Source organism: Neopsephotus bourkii, unplaced genomic scaffold, assembly GCF_033783945.1.
Source record: "Neopsephotus bourkii isolate Nb327-2 ecotype Australia unplaced genomic scaffold, CSIRO-AGI_Nbou_v1 NB_244, whole genome shotgun sequence".
Lineage (NCBI taxonomy): Eukaryota > Metazoa > Chordata > Aves > Psittaciformes > Psittacidae > Neopsephotus > Neopsephotus bourkii.
The window spans coordinates 1,034,743-1,054,193 of NW_026900754.1; the positions used below are offsets into that span (position 1 = coordinate 1,034,743).

General features: G+C 43.3%; 1 protein-coding gene and 1 long non-coding RNA gene across 3 annotated transcripts in view; one reads left to right on the plus strand and one right to left on the minus strand.

The window, feature by feature from the left end:
- The window catches only part of ADAMTS3 (ADAM metallopeptidase with thrombospondin type 1 motif 3), a 98,398-nt gene that overhangs the window by 67,936 nt on the left and 11,011 nt on the right, over window positions 1-19,451 (minus strand). The gene's annotated exons all lie outside the window — the stretch shown is intronic.
- On the plus strand, window positions 12,265-15,330 carry LOC133208129 (uncharacterized). Its single transcript, XR_009724254.1, has 3 exons — window positions 12,265-12,387; window positions 12,938-14,549; window positions 15,085-15,330. It is a non-coding gene; the product is annotated as an uncharacterized LOC133208129 (long non-coding RNA).

Genomic DNA, 19,451 nt, shown 5'->3' on the forward strand with positions numbered 1-19,451 from the left:
TCTTTACTGGGCAACCCACTAATAAAGCAAAACCTGGAAAAATGCATTTTCCTTTTTTTTTTTTTTTTCTCCAATGCAAAAAGACACAGACAATAATGAGGGAATTACAAACAGTATAAAGCCTTGAGAAAATAGCCTACAAGGGCAGGTTAAACTAAGGAGTTGCATCCTGAGCCAAAACAAACAGCATTTAAGAGCGAACATGATTCCATATAAATATGCATGGGGTATTCGCTGCAGGAGAGGAAAGAGCCATTCATTCAGGGAACACAACAGAGAACTGTGGAGTGACCATTAAGAATGGACACATTTAACTCTAGTATTAGAGTAAACATTATGGGTGGGATTTTTCAAAGTATTTTAGGAAGTTCAATGCCCCATTGCTAGAGGTTTGCCATTAAGAGCAAGTCATTTCATTCCCAGGTGTGTTTTGAAAAGGCCACCCTCAACCGTCAGAATGTGGAAAGGTTTGCTGAGCAAGGAGCAGAGTTGCACTCTTGGCCAATATCAAGTAAAGTGCTGCTAATACTTGCCACCAAGTGTTACTAGAGAGTAGGTCATTCAAGTCTACAGTGCATTTGCTTTACAAATTAAGCCTACAGTAAAATATCCCCATCCTACCTGTTAGAATCCCAGACTGGTCTGGGTTGGAAAGGACCTTAAAACTCATCCAGTTCCAACCCCCTGCCATGGGCAGGGACACCTTCCACTAGACCAGGTTGCTCCGAGCCTCGTCCAACCTGACTTCAAACACTGCCAAGGATGGGGCAGCCACAGCTTCTCTAGGCAACCTCTGCCAGGGCCTCACCACCCTCACAGGGAAGAGATTCCTCCTAACATCTCATCTCAATCTCCCCTCTGTCAGTTTAAAACCATTCCCCCTTGAACTGTCCCTACAGGCCCTTCCCAAAGCCCCTCTCCAGGTTTCTTGTAGCCTCTTTAGGCACTGGAAGCTGCTGTGAGGTCTCCCCAAAGCTTTCTCTTCTCCAGGCTGAACAAGCCCAGCTCTCTCAGCCCACCTTCTCATGTTCAATTCAGTAAATGTTTTTATTTTTTCATCCCAACCTCCACTGCCCACCTCTATTCCAAGGTCTGCTTTTTCCTTCTTACTGTCCTCTCATACCCTAGACATGGTGGGCCAAACAGGAAAGCTTCTTTTTCTTGTTCATCTCCCCCTATGAAACACTAATTTCCCTAACTGCCTATGAAGAAAGCTTGATGGAAATTAAGATTTCTAAAAGACCTTTCTAGAGTTCTGAAAGACCTCTATCTGCTGCAGTCATCAATGATGTCTTGCTCTTCCCACCTCCCATCCTGTCTGTATCTGCTCCTTCCTAACTCTCATTAGAATCATGGAATAGTTAGGGTTGGAAAGGACCTTAAGATCATCAAGTTCCAACCCCCCTGCCACGGGCAGGGACACCTCACACTAAACCATGTCATCCAAGATTCCATCCAGCCCGGCCCTGAACACCACCAGGGATGGAGCACTCGCAACTACCCTGGGCAACCCATTCCAGTGCCTCACCACCCTTACAGGAAAGAACTTCTTCCTTATATCCAGTCTAAACTTCCCTTGTTTAAGTTTTAACCCGTTACCCCTTGTCCTGTCACTACAGTCCCTAATGAAGAGTCCATCCCCAGCATCCCTATAGCCCCCCTTCAGATACTGGAAGGCTGCTATGAGGTCTCCACGCAGCCTTCTCTTCTCCAGGCTGAACAGCCCCAAATTTCTCATCCTGTCTTCATATGGGAGGAGCTCCAGCCCCTGATCATCCTCATGGCTCTCCTCTGGACTTGCTCCAACAGCTTATGTTATGTTATGTTATCTTATGTTGAAGATACCAAAACTGTACATTGGTAAGCTCTTCACAGCAGCACCTGCCTTCATGCATCTAGCATGGTGGCCTCCAGATCCATCAGCAGGTACTACTATAATCCAAATATACTACAGGGATATTGTCATTGAAACCATTGTGTCTGCATACAAATGCGACAAGAGAACTCCAAACAACTAAGCAGGTGTGACCAAAATGATTCAAGGAGTCCATGTTTAGAGTAGATCCAAGTACGGTATGGATTGGAAGGGACCTTAAAGATCATAGAATAGAATCATAGAATAGTTAGGGTTGGAAAGGACCTCAAGATCATCCACTTCCAACCCCCCTGCCATGGGCAGGGACACCTCACACTAAACCATGTTACCCAAGGCCTCGTCCAACCTGGCCTTGAACACTGCCATGGAGCATTCACAACCTCCCTGGGCAACCTATTCCAGTGCCTCACCACCCTTACAGGAAAGAATTTCCTCCTTATATCCAATCTAAACTTCCCCTGTTTAAGTTTTAACCTGTTACGCCTTGTCCTATCACTACAGTCCCTAATGAAGAGTCCATCCCCAGCATCCCTATAGGCCCCCTTCAGATACTGGAAGGCTGCTATGAGGTCTTCATGCAGCCTTCTCTTCTCCAGGCTGAACAGCCCCAACTTTCTCAGCCTGTCTTTATACAGGAGGTGCTCCAGGCCCTGATCATCCTCATGGCCTCCTCTGGACTTGCTCCAACAGATCCATGTCCTTTTTATGCTGAGGACACCAGAACTGCACACAATACTCCAAGTGAGGTCTCACGAGAGCAGAGTAGAGGGGCAGGATCACCTCCTTCAACCTGCTGGTCATGCTCCTTTTGATGCAGCCCAGGATACGGTTGGCTTTCTGGGGTACAAGCGCACACTGAAGCTGGCTCATGTTCATTTTCTCATCGACCAACACCCCCAAGTCCTTCTCCGCAGGGCTGCTCTGGATCTCTTCTCTGCCCAGCCTGTAGCTGTGCCTGGGATTGTATGTGTGCTACAGTACCAGCAACCACTTAAACCGTTATCAGAGCCTACTGGTTTAATGATACAAGAATTGCAGGAGTCTTTGATACACTGGGAATGTGAATAAGTCTGTATCAGGAGTTGGGATCCAGGACTAGAGAGCATCATTCTTGGACTCTTCTGTCATAGAGCATTGCCGAACACAGGCGCCAAGGAAAAGAGTAGAGGAAGCAAGACGTGGTGTGGTGACTCTTCCACTTCCTTGGAAAGACCACATCACTCACTCTCACCAGCAAGGAGTGAAGACGGAGGACAGTGACCGCAACCATGCAGCTCACCCCCAAAGCTCATAAGAAAACCCTAAGAAGAGGGTGAACAGTGGCTTTGGCGACCAAGTGTCACACCAACTCCTCTGGGGATAGAATTAACTCTCCTGCTATCTCTCCAGCACTACCTCAGATGAGCAAGTAGTTTAAACAGCAGCCGGCCATGCAGAGACCCCTCTTGTGAGGATGACACCAGCACCATCATCACAGTAAGCTCTACCTCCACTGACTCCCATTCATAAGTGCTTCTGTGCTGCCCATTTTCGTACCACCAAAAGCCTATACATTTAAGTAGAATTACACTGAAGTATAGCTAAATACTAACAGGTTCAACTCCTCTCCTTTAACTTAGAGGCAGCGAGACTGTGCACAAAATAATTACTTTCAGTGAAAAATGCTTTCACCCCACCGTCTTTTTTTCTGGCTTTGCTGTTAGTTTATGTACATGTTTATCTTTACAATATTGTAGTTCAGCTGGTATCTGTATTTTGAAACCCCTGCATTTTTGTAAGACACAATGAATCTATCACAGAGAAAGTAATAATAAAAATTACATTTTTAAACTGTGCTTAGTGCCCTTGTATGACAAAGAAAGGGTTTGTAAAACACTGACATGATCCTCGGGGGACCTGAGGTGTTAAACAGCAGCTAATTCTCCTAAGCCAGCTTTGAACACTGACAGAAGTGAACATATGAAGCTGCTTGAAGTAAATTGGAAATGCAATACTGAAATATTTGAAAATGGTTTTCTTTTTTCCCTTCCACCCCTTCTTTATTTTAATATCTTCCATTTTCTCTTAGGTAATAAATAAATGAGACCCCATTCTAGAACATTCCTCACAAGGATAAACTGTTCCTTGCCCCACACCTCCTCTCTATCTTCTATCTAATCTTTCTAACAAACTCCTTTGTTACCAGACTTGTTCCAGAGTTCAAAACTCTACTATTTTTGTTAACGTTGGTATTTTTTCTTTTCTCCCTTCTCGTCTAGAAAGCAGGAGCAATATGTAAATACTTTTCCACCAGTTAATTGAGGATTACATCTTTAATCCATTATTCTTTCCATATCTTTTGCAAACTGAGGACAAACTGTGTTAGATACACCAGGCCCAGCAGGCTGGAAGCAACTCTGGATGAAGTCCTACAAACCCCTGTACAAGAGACCTACTTTAGTGGCACCTAAGGCATAAATCTAAAAACAGTCAGCCATCAAATCTATAATTGATGGCTATAATTAATTGCACCGCACCATGAGGGATGCACAATCAAGAGGACTTCATTGCATTCGCCTACATAAGCATCTTCATTTCTGTTACGAGCACCTTTTACCTGATGTAAGATATGTACACCCTTTTGTAAAACAGAGAGTAATTTGGAAATACCACATGTTGTGCCTTTACTTTGAAGATTTGAAATAGAGATGATTAAGGGATTAAAAATTGAAATTCAACATCGTGTTCAAGGCCCTACATTTATCTCTACATGGAGTAGGTTGTCAGTAATACAAAGAGCAGATTAATAAGTGGGCTGGGGTTTGCTCAGACACAGAGGTTGTTCATATGGAGTAGAGCTGCAGCAAGAGACCTTGCTAAGAAATGAGCAACTATGTAAAGAAATAAATCAGTAATAAGCTCAGGAATCCAAGGATGCAAAAAACACTTTCCCTCCATACGAACATCCAACTTGGAACCCTTGCTTAGCATATGGGTGCAAATGTGAAGTAATAGAGAGGGCCTGTGTAGGTGGACTGTACCTGGGAGGGAAGTAGAAATGAGAAGACAGCAACTCTCACCAGAGCACACGTGTGATAGAGCCAGGCAGCTATTTGCCAGTCCAAGGACAGTGAAGAATTCAGTGGCAAAAAGGAAAATTGCCTGTGCAAGAGCCACCCCTGGTTTAGGGGACAGACTGTGCTTGGGAGGATGAATCTGCTTGCTTATAAGAGTGAGAACTAAATCCAATCACTACAACCAACATGGGCAAACACAGTGAAACAAGGTTTGTCTGCACGAGTTACAGAGCCCAGGGCTGTTCAGATCAATTCTCACCTGAGTGCGATCAAAGGGACTGTCACCAGTCAGGAAAGCAGGGTCCAGACAGACCTAGGTCTGTGAAATGACAAACCTTGCTGTTCTGTTAAGTCTTTATGATAACTGTAGCGAAAGAAGTGCAGCTTGTGTTCAAACAGGAAACAAGCCTACGCAGGAAGAGGTTCCTCCACTGTCTTGACACCTGTCCTTTAAACGGAGAAGGAAACAATTCCTTTACCTGACAAAGGTAGGGCTTCTCAGGCTATGCACTGGTCAATGCTCCATATGAGCCCTCCTGTCTCACTTTCATCTGCTCCAAACCCAAGGCATTTCTTTGCGTGGAACAGTGCATGCAATGGGGCACTTAGACACAGAAGTAGGATATGGGCAGCAGCAAATCAGAGAAAGGATCAAGACGAAGAGTGACAAATTGTCCAAGACTGCAAAAATGCAAAGGGATTACTCTCCTTCTCCTGGAGACTTCTCCAAATCTTTTTTTGCTTCCTTTCCATTCTTCAAACCATGTGACAGGGCAAAAGAGGGCTTTATTTGACTGGGAGAAGGTGAGTATTGCTCTGTCTCATCAAGCCCAACAGAGGAGACAGATAACGAAGAGGGGCACTTCATGTGCCCAGTCTAGTTCCTGGCAGTGTTCAAGGCCAGGCTAGACGGGGCCTGGAGCAACCTGGTCTAGTGGAAGGTGTCCCAGCACATGGCAGGGGGTTGCAATCGGATGAGCTTTAAGATCCTTTCCAAGCTAAAGTAGTCTGGGATTCTATGATTTCCTAAGAGTAACCAAGACAGACTCCCAATAGCTTAGTGTTTTACACAGTAACTGGATCTATCACCATGCATGCTTTAAAAATGAAATGCAGAGATACAGCATCCCTAAGTGTCAGAACTGGGATATCTGAATCTATTCCCACTTAGGGCCACCAACAAAATCTCTTAACAGATTCTGCATGCATGATAACTTAAAATAAGAAAGTTGCTTGCCCTACCTGTGCAGTTCCAGCTACCAGCATCATTTACTCACCTACCACCAACACTGACTGAGCCAGAACAGCATCAAAAGCACTCAACACTCAAACCAACATAAAGCTGCTGCCTCCCAAACAAATACTCTCCTCTGACCATGCTATCCATGAAACTGGGAAAGGTTTCCAGGGCTCTCTCCCCACCCCTCTCATTTCTCCCTTTTTCCCTGTTGGACAATCACAGGTGGCTGACAGCTCTATCCTGCCGCTAACTCAATAGAAGCCCTATTGAAAAGCATCAAGAGCTCTGTGTTCCTTCAATTTAATATCCCAGAACCAGCCAAGCAGACATCGCATCCTGCCAAGACAAACATATGGGACCTGGCAAGCGGGGAGGGGGCAGTTTCTGGAAACAGCCCTCCAGTCTAAACTTCTTAAGGAGTCATTATAAACATGCTTTTTTAAAAGAAATGGTGCTGCCTCATCTAAACCCACAGATTGAGTGCAAAAACACTACCAACTTTCACCTCTCTGTTAGCTTAAGGAGTGTTCAGTCCAGTGACGGTGCAAAACCTGCGTCACAGCAACCTGCTGCTCACTTTTTTTCATTCAAAGGAGAAACCTTTTTGGAGTTGCACTGAACACTGGTTGATTTATTGGAAGAAAAATACAAGCAAAAAGGATGCTTTGCCTGCAACCATTTTCCTTTGCCTGCCTCTGCCAAACCAGACCTATGGTGGGTGGAAATGGATTATAAGTTTCCTATGTGTGTAGCTCTAGGTTTGTACCTTCAAAGCACTAGGTGGATATCATTTCTCATGCCACGTGGGCTCCGTATTTTGTCAAGAATCAACTGATGGCTTGGGTTGGAAGGGGCCTTCAAGCTCATCCAGTTCCAGCCCCCTGCCATGGGCAGGGACACTTTCTGCTAGACCTGGTTGCTCAAAGCCCTGTGGCTTTAAACTGACAGAGGGGAGATTGAGATGAGATCTTAGGAAGAAGTTCTTCCCCATGAGTGTGGTGAGGCCCTGGCACAGGTTGCCCAGAGGAGCTGTGGGACTTCTCTGTCCATCCCTGGCAGAGTTCAAGGTCAGGCTGGATGGGGCTTGGAGAAAACTGGTCTAGTGGAAGGTGGCTCTGCCCATGGAAGGGACTGGAACTGGATGAGCTTTAAGGTTCCTCCCAATAAACCAAGTTGAGGATACTATGAAGTGGCAAACAAGCATATCTGCATTGTCCTATGGCTCCATTTATTAAGCTAGCATGGATACACACCTATTGCTCTCACACTAAAGCATGTCTGTCATCTGCTGGGGTTAAAATGATGTGACAGAATGCCTATAGGTACCTTTCTGACAGTACACATATATTTTCATGCTAGATAAAACTTGTGGTAGATAAACAGTCTCCTTCTCCAGCTTCCCAAAGCATTGCTTTGTCATCAGCATCCAGAAGCTTGGTGCTCTTGTACCAAACAAGAATGATTAGCTTGGCCATTGGCACATCATATGTTGTAAATCTCAGTTCAGTGAGACTTCTGTGGGTAGACTGGGTCCAGCAATTCCAATACAGATGAGTGCCAACAGTTAAACACAAAACACACCTGGCAAACTAAGGGAGAGTTCCCCTTCTTCTCATAATGCTCCTGAGATATCTGTAACGCTGAACTGCTTTTTTAATCTTTTCCCATTTATTCTAACTTCTTTAGTTTTTGCTACCTAACTCACATATTTGAGCACAAATTATGATTAATCAAAGTGAAAGCAATCAAGTATCATACATTTTCTTCTATTTATAATGCTTCCAACTAATTCAGGCTCATCAATCTGTATTATTTTATCACAACACTGTGTACAACAGAGTGCCGATATGATAAAAGTAACTACACATAATGTAAAAATCATGTAAAGTACAGCAAAGATTTTATATCAATCTAGAAATCATACCAAAGTGACAATAATGTATTCACTCCAAATTCCAAGCGATTACCTCATATTACAGATCTTCTCTCTTAACCTCATTAAAAATGCTGAGAGAGATGTCCTCCCAAGGAGAAAGGCACAGGACATCACTCTGCCCCCCGCCCTGCCAAAATGCTGTTCTTCATCAGAAGCTTCAGGAACAGTCTTCCGTGGTTTGGGTAGGCTTAAAAGAATAAAGGTGTCAGAAAATGGACCAGCAAAGTCCTAAAAGCATGCTGATGGGTCACTGGAAAGTTAAAATCCTGCAGCATGGATGCACAGGATTCCTTAATGCAGATCAAACATATCCTTCCCCCATGTACTTGCTTGTGAAGCTGGAAGTGTCACCAGAATTTTGATGATACCCATCTAAAAATGTTGCCACCACATGAAGTTATGAGCAAACCAAGGCACACACTTAACAAAGGCATCTTGGCATCACTCTGGGAGATAGCAACAAGAACCAATGAGAGTCTGCAGCCCCTGCAGTGGTGGAGGTATCTCCACGGAGCTGAGGTTGCTGGCAGTGCTCAGAGGCTCATCTCCTGGCTCAGCAGAACTTGCTTCTCAGTCATGTAAGGGGATGTGGGCCCCTGCCGAGGTCTGTCAGGTAGGGTTGTCAGGGAAGGGGAAGAGCAGTCCAAAAGGACATACTTCTCTTGCTTGCACACCTTCTGCATGTTAAAGTATTTATGACCTCGATATACTCAGCATGTAAAAAAAATACTACACATGAGAATAATACTGGAAAGAAGGAATATGGGAGGGCTCAGGCATTCTGAGGGGCATATGTTACTGACGCAGTCACTGGGTGCCTGCACATGGAGAGAGGAGGTCTGCAGAAAGTTCTCCCCCATGGATGAGCCACCAACCACACATACCCCCTGAGGCTCATCCAGGAAGCAGGACCAGCTCATTCTTACGCTTTGGAAGATGAATGTGATATAAAATCCACGTTATATCACATTTTTATCTGCAGCAGAACTCCTGGCAAAGCATTTCAGAATGAAAGCAAGAGCTCCTGAATCATTTTAGCCTCAATTCTTGCAGGCTATTAAACACACATGGCACAGAGCAGCATTTTGTCTTATCAAGTAAGTGCCAAGAGCGAGATAGCATTTATTTAAAAACAGTAAAGCCAGTTTTGAATCAAATGAAATATTCAAACAGCACATGCTGCTCAGCCAGCTGCATTATCCACACAGCACAAGTTTGTGACTAATTATCAAATACCAGATTTTTAAAACAAAAAAAAACCCAAAACCATTTCTGCAGCAACAAAGAGAAATATTATTTATTCAACTGAATACCAGGATGAAGATTCAGAAACAGGATGAAAACATAGGAATGTTTAATATCCTCTTCCAAACTACGGACACAACTCAGGAATGAGAAGCTAAAATACTCTCGTGCTAAAATACCCAGTGTCAAGCTGGTCAGAAACAATACACTTGTTTCCTTAACTAATGAGTGCTTCCTCTGGGTAATAAACTCATTTTAAATACAAACCTGTTCTTGATTTTAGACACACCTTGCACACACAGTGCAACCTGAGTAATTCATGCTGAAATTCCTTATGCTTGGTTTTAATCCAAATACTGGGTTTCTTTTTTCCCCCCTTTCATAAAGGCTAAGGAAAAAACAAAATAAAATAAAGAAAATAATAAATGGAACCCCTTAAGAGTTATAGGAAAGCAAAAAAGGAAAAAAAACCTGTGATTTTTATGTGGAAAAGTATGAGTCTCTTTTTTTTGTTGTTCTTGGAAAACAAGATTCATTTTAATAGCAAACTGCTGTGAAAAACTGGCATGCAAAATGCTTTGTCCCTAAAGAAGGAATTGTGGTTTTGAAGTATCAGTTACTAAAACCTGAAAAGTATGCACAGAACATGCTCAGTACAGTCAAGTATCTCCCTGAGCCCAGCGTACCTCTGTGGAGCTAGTTACTGAGAATTCTAATCTTGGTAGCGGTGACAGAAGCTCTGTGCTAGTAACTATTTTATGGTGAAACAACACGGTCAATGGCAAAACTTGGTCTCTGAAGGGGACCTGAAATGGGGGATTAGAAGAGGTACCCAGGCCCTTTGCCACAGGTCAACCTCAGGGTTGCCAGTCCTTGTAGTAAACCTGGTGTTTTCACAACTCCTGGAGTCATGGAAGCACCTGAGAGTCATATCTTCCCCTAACAAGTGGAAAGGAAAACAAAACCCAAGGACACATGATAGCCTTCAAAGAAGGAAAAATAAGAACTTCAGTTCAGTATACTCCAAAACTACAAAGGAAATAAAATAACCCCAAAATAGGAGTATCCCATGATCTGGAGGGTGGAAAAGGGAACACCTGAGGTCAGCACCACCATGTCTATCGTGGTGCACAAAAGCAGTATTTATCTGCTGCCTATACACAGCAGTCACGAATGACGACACAAAATCATCATGATAGCAAAGATGTTCCTGCTTATTCCAAGGTAACAGAAAATTCAATCAAAACTAAGGGTGAAAAACCACTGTCAATTACCAGTTAGAGGAGAAACAGAAAAGGCATGTATTTTACACTGAATAGTGTTGATCAAAAACTAGGAAGCACCACTCCAAAAGTATGGAAATGCCAAAGCTAGTAATACTTACATCAAAATCTTTGTGCAAAAAACCCTCTCAACAGAAAAGTAGTTTTACACATTAGCAATTTAGGTATAAACCAAGAAAGCCAAATGACAACGCAAGGTTAGAAAGTTTACTTGCTGTTGCATTGTTGCTGCTTTTTAAAAAGAGACTCCAAGTAATTTATTAAAGTTATCAGCCAAGTTGCAGAAGTAGTCTAGGAAAAATAACTATCAGTTTAATATGGAAGTGAAAGCAATTATTTCACCCCATTAACAGGAATGTTAGTGTTGCAGCTCTGTTCATCATTTCAAGAAACTCCTGGGGAAGCATGAGGTCAGGAGGATGGAGTGACTAACTTCTATTTCCACGACTCTGTCAGAGTCTGAATCGGAGCATGGTAACTAGGGTTGCAGTGTGACATTCCCCTGCCCCATGAAGGTAGAGAGAACTGGTCCACGGAGGAGGAGCAACTACAACACACAAACCTATCTCCTCAACCTTCTCCTTTTCTCTCAATAACCCTGCATGGTATTTTCTGCCCAGTCCTATTTCTTGACTACTTTGCAAACCTCAGACCATGCAGCTCTAAGGTCAGATTCCAGACACAACCAAGTACAGTGCTGAATAAACACAGGACATCAAAAAAGGCTCTTCTGAATATGGCTTCTGTATTTCTACCCTACAAAACGCAGCCTCAAATTTAGTACAAACTCTACCATCAATAAGAACTTTTTGAGAGAGGTTACAACGATTAGGTTTGGAGAACATTGACTATTTCAGTATCTATTTACTTTCTCTTACTGAGACATGTACCACATGTGATAGGTGGAGGCACAATATGAATGAGAGCCCAGTTCATATGCACTATGGGTGTTATCAAGGGTCTGCAGAAGTTACACAATCTGGTTTTTATGACTAAAACTATAAAAAAGGGTTGTGTTGAGCGATTTTAATAAGCTTGGGCTATTTTATAATGTGTTAGCTGTGAGACTTCAGGAATTAAAAAAACATAAATTAAGAAGTATATGCTACTTCATTAACAAAAAGCAAAAATCCAAACATTCCTAGAGAAGATAACCTGATTAAAACACCTCCATATTCAGCATTAGCATAACCAGTGCAGCTTCAAATTCAAACTGGCTGTTCTTCCCACCTCCACCTACTCACAACATACTGTCAAGTGTCTTACTTAACCTTCAACTATTCCCTCCAATCTAGAAAGACAGGAAAAGGATGACTAGTAATGGTGTTAAGATTTCTTAGCATCATATTTTCCACTTGTGGCTATGCAGCACATACATGTTTTGGCAGACCTGGGGTAGTTATTCAGTTCCCAAGTTAAGTGTTTTGGGCTATTCCTGTTGGATGCTCCAGAGAGCCCCCAGGAAGCCTTCAGATGAAGTCCTCCTCTTCTAAAGATTTCATAGAGAACTTGGATTTCAACACTTCAGGTCACTCAAATGCCAATCTGAAATGACTTTACCTCCACATCTCCTCCCTTCAGCTCCTTTTCTCCTCCCAAATCCTCAACATGCCACTCGTATGCACTTGGCCCACCCATTGGGCATTAATGCTTCTGAAAACCCAATTTCCAAGGTAGGAGCTGTATCACTTGGTGTGGCAGCAGCTCCTCCAGCCCTTTGCTTCTGATGGACTTTTTGTCCAGGCAAAAAAGTTGGCCAGTTCATTATGCAGATGGTCATTCTGGAGTTTCAACTTTCTGCAACCAGATGAAATACTACTCACAGCAAGCCAGACAATGATGTCTTGCTGTGAATTCCAAATAAGGCTTTTTTAGTTTCTAGCACACTTTGTTTTGTATCGTAAACCAGTGTCACTGCACTTTCAGGCCAGACATCACTTTCGCTGTGGCTACTAGAGCAAGAGACACACAGAAAGCCAAGGAAAAAATCACTATTAGTGAAGTATTGCCTAATACCAAACAGCTTTGGTGCCAGCCATCTCCTGTCTCCTTAACTGAAGGATGAGGAATTATGCAGGACTGTCAAAATAGGTAGGATTGATTCTACTTCCATCCTGGCTTCCAATTATTTAATAACGTGCTCCCACCATCTCCTGAAGGGACCTCAAATATTACCTGGTCTACCCTTTGAGACCTTGTTTTAAGACCAATATGAAAACTTTACTTCCAGTTATCAAAAACTGTCTACAAATGAGCTCTAAGCCACCTCTACCATTTTTGAATGGATATAAGTTAAGGGAGAAAACTGAAAAAGATCCCTGGAATCTGACTTCCTCCAAAACCAACGGAAATACCTAAACCAGGTAACCAACATGACAAGCTGTAGTCTCAAATCTCATTTTCTTACTGTTACCCTCCATATACTGCACTGCTGGTGTGCCACCCAACACCTTGTGCAGCACAAGGATGGAAATAACCCCACCTAAATCAGAATCCTCCAGTTCCACTTTGGGAAGGTACTCGACTAATAATATCCACCCCAGAAAAGCTGTATTTGATACACAGCTTAAGGATAAAACAACACATTCCTGCTAAAGAAACAGACAGGGGGGACAGTTGGATTGGGCAGGAGCCCAACACCACCTCCAAACCTGACAGTGTTGTTAACTTTCAGAGCAGCCTGCTGGAAACTATTCCCTTATTCATTCCAAACTTATTTCATTCTGCAAGGATCCATCTGCAGAAGGAACTCCCAGAGGGAGTCCTTTCAGCCTGCCAAGAAGAAAAGGGGCAGGAATTCCAGCACCTTGTACAACATTATTCCGCGAAATCCCTACATCCAGAGCCCCACCATTTAGTGATATTTCAGAGGGAGCTGGGGATGAAGGAAAGCAACAGGCTATTATATGTCATTTCTATTTACGTCCTATGAGAAATTTGCAGTTTTCATCCTATCTACATTCTGAGCTTTGTCCTGGACTGAAGAAATCAGCTCCAGAGAGGGAAAATAGGAGAGCTTCGAGGTAGCATGCCTGCAGTGTAAGGTATTTCCAAGGATATTTTACTTTGGGAACTCATTTCTCCAGTCCAATGCCATCAGAAGAACAGGACAGACCCCAGACAACCCTGACTCTCAGGTCTCCAAGTGAAGTTCTGGCTCAGGGAAAATAATTCAGAGGCCAGTTGCTCCAATGGACCCACGACACAGGACTATTTCCAGGAGTGTACTGCAAGACACACATGAAATGGTGTCTGTATGTGTTCTTGAAAGTCCTGCTCTCTGTCTTGGTGATGGTATAGCATCGGCAAGGGATGCATCGTACAGTACTCTTCATCACCACTTCTGCCATAAAGTGAGGGCAAATTGCTCCTGAGGAGGCTGGAAATCTGGGATGCTACAGCAAGCTGTTGCTAAATCCTGGAAAGCTTGATGGATCTTCTTACAGCAAGTGGAAACAGCTCAAAGTTCAGATCAACCTCATTTTTCAGCCACATGCTCCCTCATCACAAATGCAAGCAGACATTCATATACTACGCAATAATCCTTATGGAATAAACATAGATGAAACATTGAAACAGGTTATTTAAGAATAGCAAGTGCCAGGATGAGGACACTCAATACTGGGGAGGTTTTAAATGAGATGCTGATGTGACACCAGAGCCAGCACTGGTCATGCCAACCCCACCACACCCACTGCTGCCTCCAACAGGGATGGTTCAGTGTTCAGCTCCTGCTCCTCTGGGCTCTGCACAGTCTGAAAAAGCTGGACTCAAGAGCAGACTCAGTGGTATTCTGGGGGTGAAATAAAGGGATAATGTTTTTGTTGGATTATATAGAAACAGGGCAACTTTATCTTTTTTTTTTTTAATTCCCCCTCTGCAGAGCACTCACACCACAGAAATGCAACTGGAGGTATTGTCCTGGGTTCAGCAGTGGCAGTCATTTTTTTTCTCCTTCTTAGTACCTGGTGCAGCGCTGTGTTTTTGACTTTCGGCCTGGGAACAACGCTGGTAACACCAATGTTTAGTCTGACTAAGGACTTTCTGAGTCTCATGCTCTGCCAGGGAGGAGGGGAAGGGGGGAGGAAGCAGAGACAGGACACCTGACCCAAACTGACCAAAGAGGTATTCCATGCCCCAGCACGTCATGCCCGCGGAGGTAACTGGGAGTTACCCAGAAGGGCGCTCACTGTTCGGTCGGGCTTGTTTTCGGTGGGTGGTATCGTATTCTCTCCCCTTGTTATTTCCCTTATCATTATTATTGGTGGCAGCAGCAGTGGTTTGTGTTATACCTTAGTTACTGGACTGTTCTTATCTCAACCCGTGGGAGTTACATTCTTTCAGTTCTCCTCCCCATCCCTCCGGGACTGGGGTGGCAAGTGAAGGGAAGAAAGGGTGGGGAAGTAGACTGCGTGGCTGACTTGCCGACAGGGTTTAAACCACGACAGGTATACTGTCCATACAATGGCAAAGGAGCAGCTTAACAAACTTTATTTCCCATTAAGATTAGCTCAAGAAGGGCTGTAAAACCGCAACTGTTCTGCAGGAACACGCTGCTAGAAGATCAGCTCAAACCTGTCCAAATCCTGCATGAGAGAGGTTTATTTTCCCATCTTCACAGCCATAAACAAGCATCCCTTTCACAGCCTAACCATCTTCTCAGCTCTGTAAGCTACACCAACAGTGACACGAAGAGTAAGCAAAGAAAGATAAGAACACAGTCATCTTGCTTTTTAGACACAAAATCTCCAGACAGGAATGTGTGGACTTAATAAAATACACTACTTTACATAGACTTCCTTCCCTTAAAATATGCCACATCAAAAATAATTTCAAATAAATAAATAAATAAATAAGCAAGCTATTTTCAAGCTTAACCTCTACACTGCTCTTGAGGAGTAAAAGATACAGAGTACCTATATAAAGATTTAGATCTAGTTTTAAGACAGATACAGACATAACTATTATCTAGTAGGTTTACACACAGTTTAAACCTGTGTTATCTTGAACTGGCTTGTGCTGCTAAGTGGGCTGCTCTGAAGCCAAATGTACACAGCATGAAGTGACGTGTTCAGACTTATTTTACCTGGTTAATAATGTGGAATGATGAGCCCTGGGTTCAAGAAAGTAATTACTGTAATCAAAGCAATGAAGGAGAAAAATGAGTTACTTCAAAGGTAGGTTTCAAACACCTTGCTCAAGTCTGCTTATAGTCCCCTTTTCTCCCTGAAACTTCACATTGTGAAAAGCCTACTGGTGAGGAAGAGGAAAAATAATCTCAAATTTGTCCAGAATCCCTTCTTTTGGAAGGGATTTCTTGGTCCTGATTCATTCCCCAAGGCTCAAAATAACTGCAGTCCCTCTGCTGATGTTCCCCAGTAGTCCCCGTACTTTTTGCCATGGCAGAAGCTGGTATCTGACCATCAGTCAGACAGACGGGGACGGTGGTGTGGGGATGTGCAATGTACTTAGAATCACAGAATGGTCTGAGTTGGAAGAGATGTTAAAGTTCATCCAGTTTCAACCCTCTGCCATGGACAGGGTACCTTCCTTCCACTAGACCAGGTTGTCCCAAGCCCTGTCCAGCCTGGCCTTGAATATTGCAAGGGATAGGGCACTCACTACTTCATCTGTTTTCATTATTTAACCACGTAAGACTATGCTCCCAGTTTTTCCTTTCCCGGAATTTTTCCCAGCACCTTTTGAGGGAACCACAGCAGCAGGCAGGGCTGCTCCGTCCCTCTCCATGCAGGAGTAGAACAGCTCTTGCAGGAGGGATTTTTTCAGGACCTTTGCTTTTGTGCTCCATCTAAAAAAATACACGACATCTTTTTCCATTTGGAAAACCTATTACCCAAACTGATGGCATATTTCCATGCTATGAAAGGTATTTGTGCAGCTCCTTATATCTTGGCTACATCAAATCCATAGCAGTACTACTGTATATCTGTTCAGTTTTTCCTATGACCATGCAATCCTTGGAACACAGGGGGGGAACTGAAGCCCATAGGAAAATTTTCAGAGGAGACTTAGCAATTCAATCAGCCTTGAAAATCTGAAGCATACAACCAAGTGGAAACTCTGAGCATAACCCTTTTTAATACTTCTTACTTTGTACAACCTCTGAAGAACAGAGGTTCCCCCCATTCACCATCCTTGAACAGGCAGCAGAAGTTGGTGTGAAGAACAGGTTTCTAAACATACCTGCTGAAGCAAAGACATTTTCTTTGCATCAATAAAAAAATCTTTTCAATTAGGTTTGATCTTGCTTTGGTCGTGGGCTGAGGTCCCATAGGAGCAAGAGCTGAGCTGGGACTTTGATCTTCTCCCTGCTCACATCATCTTCTGCAAATGCAAATGCAGTATCTGTCTTGCAGACACATCCTTTGGCAGAAAAAGCTTCACAAGAATGAGTTTAAATTAGAACTTTGGAAGAAATGGGAGATTTTACATGGGGAAGGGCAATTTTTTTTTCTAAGCAAGAAAGGGACAAATGCAAGGCAGCAGGAGAGAAGGAGACACACAGGTTAAGTGAGGCAAATCTATCACTAGCCCAGATTTGAACTTTTAAAAATAAAGAAGAAATAAATTGAGCTGAGCAAGCATCTGCATATGCTTTGACTACACTACACCAATGAAACCTGCTTGTTTTGGGTGACAGCTTCAAGAAGATGCAAGCTAGACATCTAAAGCATTTCTGTATTATATTACGTTAAACTATCTCGACATTTTCCTTCAACCACCATCACCTCCCTTCTCAACACTCTTTTTCCTAGTGTTTTATGCAAGAAACCTGAAGACCTGAATAAGCAACAAGCTGACACTGCATTTTACCAAGTTGCTGGAGCTTCTGAACTTTGGGAAATCCTCTTTAATATGGATTACTACATCCAGAAAGTGGTATTAGCCTCTGGGAAGTGCTGTGTGCTAGGGACGTGACATGGATGAAGTCCAAGCCAAGCTTGACAGCGACCAGCAGCTGCTTGGTTGACCAGGGAGGACAGGCTGAGGTTACCAGATGGGATTTGTCTATCCAAAGAGGCAGCTGCAACCCATCAAGCCCAGTCAGTAATTCTGTGGGGCTACCAAGCACAGCAAAATGCAAGTGGCAAGCACAGGCACAGCAGGTCAAGGGAGTTCACTCAAGGATGTAATCACTGTGGGAAGCATGCAGTAGGGCAGGGCAGCATGGATGGAGAAATTTACGTCAGCCTGAAGTCCTGCTACTGTCTGCACAGACCAGCACATGGTTTACTCTCCCTCACTGTTTATTCCATTTTTCTGTTTCATGGTCCCAGAAGACACCGGGTTGCCAGAGCTCTACTTGCCACAGCCTGAGCAGTAGACATGAACAAGAAACAAGCCTTAATACTTCGGTATTGATGAAACAATAGTCATAAAAGACCATTTGAAAGAAACAAAAATTGAAACTGCTTAGATTCTGGTATGCACTCAATCACATGCCTGAATTAAGCCTATTTTTAAGGCTTTTCCTGAACCAAGGCTTAAGTCTTCATGCAAGTACCTCCAGGCAGAGATACTCCAGCCTGTATTTCAAACAAATTTGCCAAAGGAAAGTCACTGTGCACATCTCTGTGTCTGGAATGGAATGCTTCCATTCAGACACTTCAGATTATTCCATAATCGTGGAATGTCAGCCTGCTTCGGGTTGGAAGAGACGTTAAAGCTCATCAAGTTCCAACCCCCTGCCACTGACAGGGATGCCTTCCACTAGAGCAGGTTGCTCCAAGCCCTGTCCAACCTGGCCTTGAACACTGCCAGGGATAAGGCAGCCACAGCTCCTCTGGGCAACCTCCATGAATACTGTGCCCACAAATACTGCTAGTTTGACCAAAACAACAGCAGAAATACACAACAGAGACCCACAGAAGCACCAGCATTCTGAAACACAGTAATAAAACCACGAGGCACCTCCTACATGAGTAAGTGCTCTTCTGCCACGACAAGTGCATGGACATGCATGCAATTCTTTACATAAACAGGGTTATTTTCAAGGGATATAAAGTAGATATGAAGACCAGAATTCACCAAACTGATGGCATGCAGATGACTGTTACTGCAAAAGTAGCTATGCAAACCATTTCAAAACAAAAGTAGTTGCATATTTTGGGTTTTAAATGCAAATTTAGATTCAGGAAAAGACCACAGGCCTGCTTTACTAGCACAAATGCCAATTACTCTATATATTTACAATCAAGCAATCAAAACTTAGCAGCCCTATGTTCCATGTTCCTCAGAGCCATGCATTTAGTGTTGAGAGCAGACACTAAATGATACAAAATTCAGCAGTGTCTATGAAGTGCACATTAGCACAACATACAACTTTGCCCAGCTATCGGTATGTGTCTTATGAGTCTTGATTATGCACAAAATAAAACTCATGGGTGGGGAGGTCTTTCACACACTTAAGTCAAGCCGTAAGTGACTGAAAGCAAGCTGTAAGTGTTCTTTTTCTGCTACTCATGGTGTCAAATTTCTTTTATAAGCTACACATCAAGTGATTTGGTACTAGCGATTCCCTCTGCTTTCTCCTCAAAGAAAAGACCTACCTGATTACACTGGAGAGCGTCTGAAGTCCTCTGAATTCCAAAATAAATCTTTCCTACAGACACATGGCCCTAGAATTTCTCACTCTTGTTCCAGTTTCTGTTAAGCTGTATTATCTCACCCTTCACATCTTTAGGATATGCTGAGGATCAAATATTCTAGCTTGGTTGAGAGACATGCAGTACAGCAATAGAGAAGCCAGAAATGCTAACTGCAAGTTACTGCTAACCTTGGAGCTGTCGGGAGG